General features: G+C 41.7%; 1 pseudogene; it reads left to right on the top strand.

The window, feature by feature from the left end:
* The first annotated feature begins 5,351 nt into the window (after positions 1–5,351).
* LOC117081703 lies at positions 5,352–5,452 on the top strand (annotated as a pseudogene).
* The last annotated feature ends 3,905 nt before the right edge of the window (positions 5,453–9,357 follow it).

The following is a 9,357-nucleotide window of genomic DNA, read 5'->3' as shown; positions in this document are numbered from 1 at the left end:
AACCCAGGAGGCAGAGGTTGCAGTGAGTTGAGATGGCGCCACTGCACTCCAGCCTGGGTGACAGAGTGAGCCTCCATCTCACAAAAAAAAAAAAAAAAAAAATACACAAAAAGCAAACTAAAATTGATACATTTGATTCTTTTTACAATTAAAACTTCTACTCAAAAGACACCATAAACACCCTAGACTAAGGAAAGATATTGACTACACACAAAATTGAAAGATATACAAAGAATTCATATAAGCAGTAAGAAGAGACAACAACTCAACAAAACTGAATAAGAATATGAACAGGCGGCCGGGCGCAGTGGCTCATGTCTATAATCCCAGCACTTTGGGAGGCCAAGGGGGCAGATCATGGGGTCAAGAGATCGACCATTCTGGCCAACATGGCGAAACTCTGTCTCTACTAAAAATACAAAAACTAGCTGGGCGTGGTTGGCACACACCTGTAGTCTCAGCTATTCAGGAGGCTGAGGCAGGAGAATCGCTTGAACCTGGGAGGCAGAGGTTGCAGTGAGCCGACATCACACCACTGCACTCCAGCCTGGCAACAGAGCAAGACTCAGTCTCAAAAAAAAAAAAAAAAAAAGAATATGAACAGGCAAGCCACAGAAGAGGAAATCTAACTAGTTAATAACATATGAAATGATAAATACTTTCAATAGTGATCAGGGAGTGAAAATTACAATAACATACCATTTACCCTTGCCATATTACCAAAATTTAAAATCTATAATTCTGTGTGTGTGTGTGTGCACGAGTCTAAATTACACACTATCTGTAACATTAATTTTGCCACATAAGGTTATAAAGCTTGCATTTTAACATTGATGATTTCTATTCAAAAGCTGAATTCCATACATTTCACGAAGCTGTATCTGCTCACCCGGCTGCAATCCATGCTTTTAGGGGATTAATTTGACATAATGTTAAAACCCACTCTTTTTATTTCAAAGACTGGTAATAAAAGACTAGCAAGTATTTTCCCAGTCCACAGGCCTTTACAGGACTCAAAAGGAATAGGTCAAAACCACTTAATGCTCTAACATACCCCTTAAAAGCATAAGAGTGTTGGCCGGGTGTGGTGGCTCACGCCTGTCATCCCAGCACTTTGGGAAGTGGAGGCAGGCAGATCACTTGAGTTCAGGAGTTCAAGAGCAGCCTGGGTAACATGGCGAAACCCTGTGTCTACCAAACAAACAAACAAACTTAGCCAGGTGTCGTGGCATGTGCCTGTAACCTCAGCTATTTTGGAGGCTGAGGCAGAAGGATCAATTGAGCCCAGGAGGTTGAGGCTGCAATGAGCCAAGATGGCACCATTACTCTCCAGCCTAGGCAACAGAGAGACCTTCTCTCAAAAAATTTTTAAAAAGAAGAAAAACAAAGTATAAGAGTATTAAGGTTGAAGATGCTAAGGAAGAAAATTTATTTAGAGATAGCCATTTGAAAGCTGCGACATTTTCTCTCTCCAATAGGTGAGTAAGGAGTGTGTTCACCCCCCCCCAATCTGATGAGAAGGATTTCAAAGAGATGACCTGTTTGATATATATCCACTAGACTTTAGGGGACACAGAGAACTTGGCACCTGACTTTCACGTAGAAAAACTTTGCAAATGACAGGCTGAGGCAGTCTGTGGTAGTAGAGAAGAGGTTGCATGGGGGTGAACTGTGGGTCTTAACCCCACAATCACACACACTCCACAAGCCAGATGTGGACCCTCTGGACATGAACGGGGCTGGGTTACTTTGGAAAGAGGGCTTTTTGCTAGCATCAAGGTGACCCTGGCAAAAGGAACTGAAGGTACAACCATGGGGCCCAGGGTACCCCTGGTTGGGAAGTAGCCCTTCCTGCATCAAGGAAATTGCAGTCAGGGGGCTCCAGCTAGGACATCTCCAAGGAAACCATAAAGTTCCAGAACAGGAAGAATGAGTCTTTGGAATCTGCAACATAGAGAGGGCATCAATATTAGATTGCAACTTTGTCAGTTAGGTCAAACCTTTTTTGCCCATTGTATCTCCTTCCTCCTTCCTCACCCACTGCATTTAAGGGGCCAGAGATGGCTAGGTGTTGAGTGGGGGAGAAGACAAGAGAGAAGAACTAGCTGGAAAAGTAAAGAAAGAAAACACTGAGCATGTCTCTTTCGCCACTAAAATCTTTCAGCCTGAAGCAGGTATTTGCTGGGAGAGAACTTTTCCTTTAAATGAACTTCATTGTTTTCAATACTAATATGTGATTAGACTTACTTTGAAACTAAAATAACTACTACTGATCCTCAGAAACTGAAAGGATGATAAGGGAATATTAAGAACAACTTTATACTAATAATTTGACGGACAAAACTGACAAACTCCTTGAAAGACACAAATTATTGGCTAGGCGCGATGGCTCATGTGTATAATCCCAGCACTCTGGGAGGCCTAAGCGGACGGATCACATGAGGTCACGAGTTCAACACCAGCCTGGCCAATATGGCAAAACCCCATCTCTACCAAAAATAGAAAAATTAGCCAGGCATGGTGGTGTACACCTATAATCCCAGCTACTCGGGAGGCTGAGACACGAGAATCACTTGAACCCAGGAGGCAGAGATTGCAGTAAGCCGAGTTGGTGCGCCACTGCACTCTAGCCTGGGCAACAGAGCAAGACTCTGTCTTTAAAAAAAAAAAAAAAAAGGGAAAGGAAAAAAGACACAAATTATGAAAGCTCATTCAAGAAGAAATAGATAATCTGAATAACCCAGTATCTATCAAACTTTTAAGGAAGAAAGAATACAATTCTACATAAACTCTTCCAAAGAATTGGAAAGAGGAGGGAATACTTCCCAACTTGTTCTGTGATCTTATTATCTTGATTGTGGTGATGTGATCCTGGGTGTATACATGTCAACACTTACCAAAACTGTTTGCTTTATTTTTTATTTTTTGGAGACAAGGTCTTGCTCTATCACCCAGGCTGGAGTACAGTAGAACAATCATAGCTCACTGTAAACCCAAACTCCTAGGCTCAAGTGATCCTCCCACCTTAGCTTCCTGAGTAGCTAGGACTACAGGCATGTGCCACCATGCTCAGCTAATGTTTTTTATTTTTGGTAGAGATGGGGTCTTGCTATGTTGCTCAGGCTGGTCTTGAACTTCTGGTCTCAAGCAATCTCCCCACCTCCCCAAGTGCTGGAATTACAGGTGTGAGCCACTGTGCCCATCCCTGTTTACTTTAAGTATGTATAATTTCTTGTATGCCAAATTAAATCACGGTAAAGGGTTTAAAATAGCTAAATCAGTACTTAGATAGTTATGGCATTCACAATGCTTATATTAGAAAAGAAAGGTCTCAAATGATGAACTTATGAAACTAGAAAAAGAGCAAATTAAATTCAAACTAGCAGAAAGACCGAAATAAAAAAGATAAAAGCAAGAATGAATGAAATCGAGGTTTCCATTTCTAGCCACAATGGAATAAGTCTACTACAGCCTCTCCTACTGATTATTGCAACAAAAATCTCTGGACAAATACATAAAGTACTACCTGAGGACTCTGACAAGTCAACAAAAGCAGGAAGACTACGGAGGTGACTCAAAAAGTAGAGAACAACTCATACATCAGTGGGTTCCCCTTTTATCCCTCATCTTCTTTCTCAAGACTCTGACCCAAGTACAGGTCCCAGTGACTTATGAATATACACAAGTCCTGAGTTCATCCAGGGACTCTTCACTCAAGAGAAAGCAAAGCTACATACCAAGCCTTGAGAACTGAACTAAGATTTAAGCCACAGCTCAAGTCTGAGACTAACACCTGAGTGACAAATGTAAGCAGGGCAGTGAAGGCTTTGAACACTGCACAAAGACCAAACCCACCACTCGAGTCTCTAACCCCTAAATGGCACATGCACACGACAGATTGAAAGGCTTTGAAAACTGAACTGGTTGGAACTGATACCCATAGAAGGTGAGACAGACCTAGTGGTTTATTACTGATAAAATGACAAGCAATAATGGGCTGGTCGCGGTGGCTCTCGCCTGTAATTCCATCACTTTGGGAGGCCAAGGCGGGTGGATCACTTGAGGTCAGGAGTTCGGGACCAACCTGGCCAACATGGCAAAACCCCCATCTCTACTAAAAACACAAAAAATTAGCCAGAGATGGTGGCAGGCGCCTGTAATCTCAGCTACTCGGGAGGCTGAGGCAGGAGAATTGCTTGAATCTGGGAGGCAGAGGTTGCAGACTGCAGTGAGCTGAGATTGTGCCACTGCACTCCAGCCTGGGCGACAGAGTGAAACTCTGTCTCAAAAAAAAAAAAAAAAAAAGCAATAACGACACAGTCCCACTATCCAGGATAGAATCCAAAATTATTCAGCATAACAAACCAATCACAAAAAAAAAAAAAAAAGAGAGAGTGACCAATTCTCCAGGGAAAAAGACAATTAACAGATGCCAATCCTGAAATAACCCGGTGCTGGAAATATCAAAGACTTTAAGTAGTTACGACATTTAAGCTCTATGAGGTAATGGCAAACACCTGAAATGAATGGATAAACACGTTCTCAACAGAGAAACAGAAACTATAAAAATAAAAAAATTGTAAAAATGATTGGGAAAAAAAAACAGGGCCTCTAGGGACCTGCAGGGCAATATCAAAGGTCCAATGTACATGTCATTAGAGTCCTCAAAGAAGGAGAAAAAGAAACTAGTGTAGAAAAAAGCATTGCAAAATAATAACCAAAAACTTCCCATATTTGGAAAAAGACATATATTTACAGACTCAAGAAGCACAGTACACCAGAATCAATATACACTCAAAAGAAACACCAGAAACATTATAATCAAAAGCCTGGAAAGCCAACTTAAAACATTTCTAATGCAGCCAGAGGAAAAAAAGGTACACTGTCTATGAGGAAACAATGATTCAAAGGACTGCAAAATTCTCATCAGAAACAGTGGAGGTCAGAAAACAATGGAACATCTTAAAAATACTAAAGGAGGCCGGGCGCAGTGGCTCAAGCCTGTAATCCCAGCACTTTGGGAGGCCGAGACGGGCGGATCACGAGGTCAGGAGATCCAGACCATCCTGGCTAACACGGTGAAACCCCGTCTTCACACTAACAAATACAAAACTAGCCGGGCGGTGGCGGGCGCCTGTAGTCCCTCTACTCGGGAGGCTGAGCAGGAGAATGGTGGGAACCCGGGAGGCGGAGCTTGCAGTGAGCTGAGATCCGGCCACTGCACTCCAGCCTGGGCGACAGAGCAAGACTCCGTCTCAAAAAAAAAAAAAAAAAAAAAACTAAAGGAAAGAATGTCATCCATAATTCTCCATCCAGCAAAAACACCCTTCAAGATGAAGACAGTGCTCACTGTCTAACATTGGAACATATACAAAATTGGAACATACAGAGAAGATTAGCATGGCTCCTGTGTAAGGATGACATGCAAATTTGTGAAGGGTTTCATTTTTTTATAACACAAAGGATAAATGCTTGAGGGGATGGATACCCCATTCACTCTGATATGATTATTACACATCATATGCCTTATCAAAATATCTGATGTATCTATAAACATATATACCTACTATTTACCCATAAAAATAAAAATTAAAAAAAAGAAGATGAAATTTTAAAATTATCAGGTGAAGGAAAATTAAGAGATTTTTGTCAGCAGCAGACTTCTAAGAGAAATGCTGTAGGTTCTTCTTCAGGTGAAGGGAGATGATATCAGAGGGAAACATGGAACTTAAGGTATAAACGAGGAACAACAGAAATGGCAAAATATCTGGGTAAATGTAATGGATAATTTTTCTCCTTTTGAATTCTTTAAGATATATATGATAGTTGAAAGCAAAAAAATAACACTGGGGGATTTAAAATCTTATGTAGATGTAATATGTTCAAAAACTGTAACATAAAAGAAAGAAATTAAAGACATCTACACTGTTGTAAAGTTTCTACATATTACTTGAACTATTAAACTATAAGTAGAATGTGAAAGGTTCTATGTGACTATCTTACTGTCTACAGCAGCCACTGATTTTAAAAAATAACAATCAGGCATGACATCACACACCTGTAGTCCAAGCTACTTGGGAGAGTGAGGCAAGAGGATTGCTTGTGCCCAGGAGTTCAAGACCAGCATGGGCAACATAGTGAGACCCCTATCTTAAAAAATAATAAATAGGGCCAGACACGGTGGTTCACGCCTGTAATCCCAGCACTTTGGGAGGCCAAGGCAGGTGGATCACCTGAGGTCAGGAGTTCAAGATCAGCCTGACTAATATGGTGAAACCTCGTCTATACTAAAAATACAAAACTTAGCTGGGCATAGTGCTGTGCGCCTGTAGTCCCAGCTACTCAGGAGGCTGAGACAGGAGAAACGCTTGAACCCAGGAGGCAGAGGTTGCAGTGAGCCGAGATCGCACCACTGCACTTCACCCTGGGCAACAGAGCAGGACACCATCTCAAATAAATACACAGATAGATTAGATAGATAGACAGACAGACAGACAGACAGATAGGCCGGGTGTGGTGGCTCACTGGAATCCCAGCACTTTGGGAGGCTGAGGTGGGCAGATCACTTGAGGTCAGGAGTTCGAGACCAGCCTGGCTAACATGGTGAAACCCCATCTCGACTAAAAATACAAAAATTAGCTGGGTATGGCAGTGTGCACCTATAGTCCCAGCTACTTGGGCGGCTGGTGCAGGAGAATCGCTTGAACCAGGATGGTGGAGCTTGCAGTGAGCCAAGATCACGCCACTGCACTCCAGCCTGGGTGACAGAGCGACTCATTCTCAAAAGAAAATAAATAAATAAATAAATTTATTTAAAAACGAGACAGTGACAAAAAGTAAGAGGAACGTTTAAAATATAATATTTATATTATAATTGCACTCCTGGAAATTCATCCCAAGAAAATAAAAACTTATTATAAAAACCTACACAGAAATGTTTGTAGCAAATTTATTTGTAATAGCCCAACACTGGATACAACCTAGATGTCCTTCAACAGCGGAATGGTTAAACAAACATGCATACCATGGAATGCTACTCAGCAATAAAAGAATCAAGCTTGATACATACAACAACCTGAATGAATCTCTGGAGTATTATGCTGAGTGAGAAAGAACTAATCCCTTATGGTCATATACAGTATGATTCCATTATATAGCATTTTTCAAATGACAAAATCATAGAAACAGATAACAGATTATTAGTTCCAGGCTATAAGACGAGATGGGTTGGGAGAAAATTGGTATGACTATAAAAGAGTGACAGCCAGGCGTGGTGTCTCATGCCTGTAATCCCAGCACTTTGGGAGGCCGAGGCGGGCAGATCACTTGAGATGTGGAGTTCGAGACCAGCCTGGACTACATGGTGAAATCCCGTCCTCTACTAAAATACAAAAATTAGCCAGGCATGGTGGCGGGTGCCTGTAATCCCAGCTACTCGAGAGGCTGAGACAGGAGAATTGCTTGAACCCAGGAGGCAAAGGTTGCAGTAAAACCAGATCACGCCATTGCACTCCAGCCTGGGCCACAGAGTGAGACTCCATCTCAAAAATAAATAAATAAATAAATAAATAATAAAAAGAGTGACATGAGGATCCTTGCAGTGATAGAAATGCTCCATATTTGATCTGTATAGATGTCAATATCCTGGTTGGGATACTGTACTACAGTTTTGCAGATGTTACCTACCAATGGGGGGAACTGGATAAAGGGTACATTACAATCTCTTGGTATTATTTCTTACAAGTGCATGAGAATATATAATAATCTCAAAACAAAAAGTTTAACTAAGAAAGTATTTGGGGGGAGGGGAGGGATAGCATTAGGAGATATACCTAATGTAAATGACGAGTTAACGGGTGCAGCACACCAACATGGCATATATAACAAACTGCACATTGTGCACATGTACCCTAGAACTTAAAGTATAATTTAAAAAAGTTAAAAAAAAAAAAAAAAAGAAAATATTCAAATGTTCCAAGAAGAGAGGAATGAGAGAGTAGAATAACAACAATCAGAAAAAGGGGGACAAAGAAGAAAGAAATAATAAAATGGTAGACCTACCTCCAACAATGTCAATAATTACAAAAACACGCCAATCAAAAGGCAGATTGTCAGTTGAGATTAAAAACACAAGATTCAACTATATCATGTCTACAAGAAACCCAATTTAAATATAAAGAATCTCTGTTCAACAAGAGACACAAGAAAGACAGTGAAAAGACAATCAAGACTGGGCACAGTGGCTCATGACTCTAATCCCAACACTTTGGGAGGCCGAGGTGGGTGGATTGCCTGAGCTCAGGAGTTCGAGACCAGCCTGGGCAACATGGTGAAATCCCATCTCTACTAAAATACAAAAAATTAGCTGGGCATGGTGGTGCACGCCTGTAATCCCAGCTACTTGGGAGCCTGAGGTGGAAGAATTGCTTGAGCCCGGTAGGTGGAGTTTACCCGGGAGGTGGAGGTTGCAGTGAGCCAAGATCGCACCACTGCACTCCAGTCTGGGTGACAAAGCGAGACTCTGTCTCAAAAAAAAAAAAAAAGACATTCTAACAAAGGGACAGTATTGCAATAAAGCATTAATATGTACTCTACTGAAAATAGTGCCACCAGGCATGGTGGCTCATGTCTGTAATCGTAACACTTTGGGAGACTGAGGCAGGTGGATCGCTTGAGCCCAGGAGTTTGAGACCAATCTGGGCAATATGGCTAAACCCCATCTCTACAAAAAAATACAAATATTAGCTGGTATGGTGGTGCATGCCTGTAGTACCAGCTACTCAGGATGCTGAGGAAGTAGGATCACGTGAGCCCAAAGAGGTTGAGGCTGCAGTGAGTCATGATTTCCTGGGCAACAAACTGAGACACTGTCAAAAAAAAAGAAAAAAGAAAGAAAAGAAAAGAAAAGAAAGAAGTACTATGGGCCAGGCGCAGTGGTTCACGCCTGTCATCCCAGTACTTTGGGAGGCCAAGAGGAGGGTGGATCACCTCAGGTCAGGAGTTCAAGACCAGCCTGGCTGACATGGCAAAATCCCATCTCTACTAAAAATACAAAAATTAGCCAGGTATGGTGGCACATACCTGCAATCCCAGCTACTCGGGAGGCTGAGGCAGGAGAACGGCTTCAACCCAGGAGGCAGAGGTTGCAGTGAGCTGAGATCTCCCCACTGCACTCTACCCTGGGTGACAGAGCAAGACTCTGTCTCAAAACAAAAAAATAAAAAATAAAAAAAAGAAAGAAATAGTGCTATGAATAAGTAGGAGGAAGACACACACATAAGAAAAAAAAAAGAGTTGAAGACTTACGCAGGTGCTGTGTAAGATTTACACAAGTCACTCAAGTTCTCTATAAAATAT

The sequence above is a fragment of the Trachypithecus francoisi genome, unplaced genomic scaffold (assembly GCF_009764315.1).
Source record: "Trachypithecus francoisi isolate TF-2019V2 unplaced genomic scaffold, Tfra_2.0 Contig00245, whole genome shotgun sequence".
In the NCBI taxonomy this organism is placed as follows: domain Eukaryota; kingdom Metazoa; phylum Chordata; class Mammalia; order Primates; family Cercopithecidae; genus Trachypithecus; species Trachypithecus francoisi.
The sequence above is the reverse complement of the archived record's forward strand: the minus strand, read 5'-3'. Positions and strand labels throughout refer to the sequence as shown.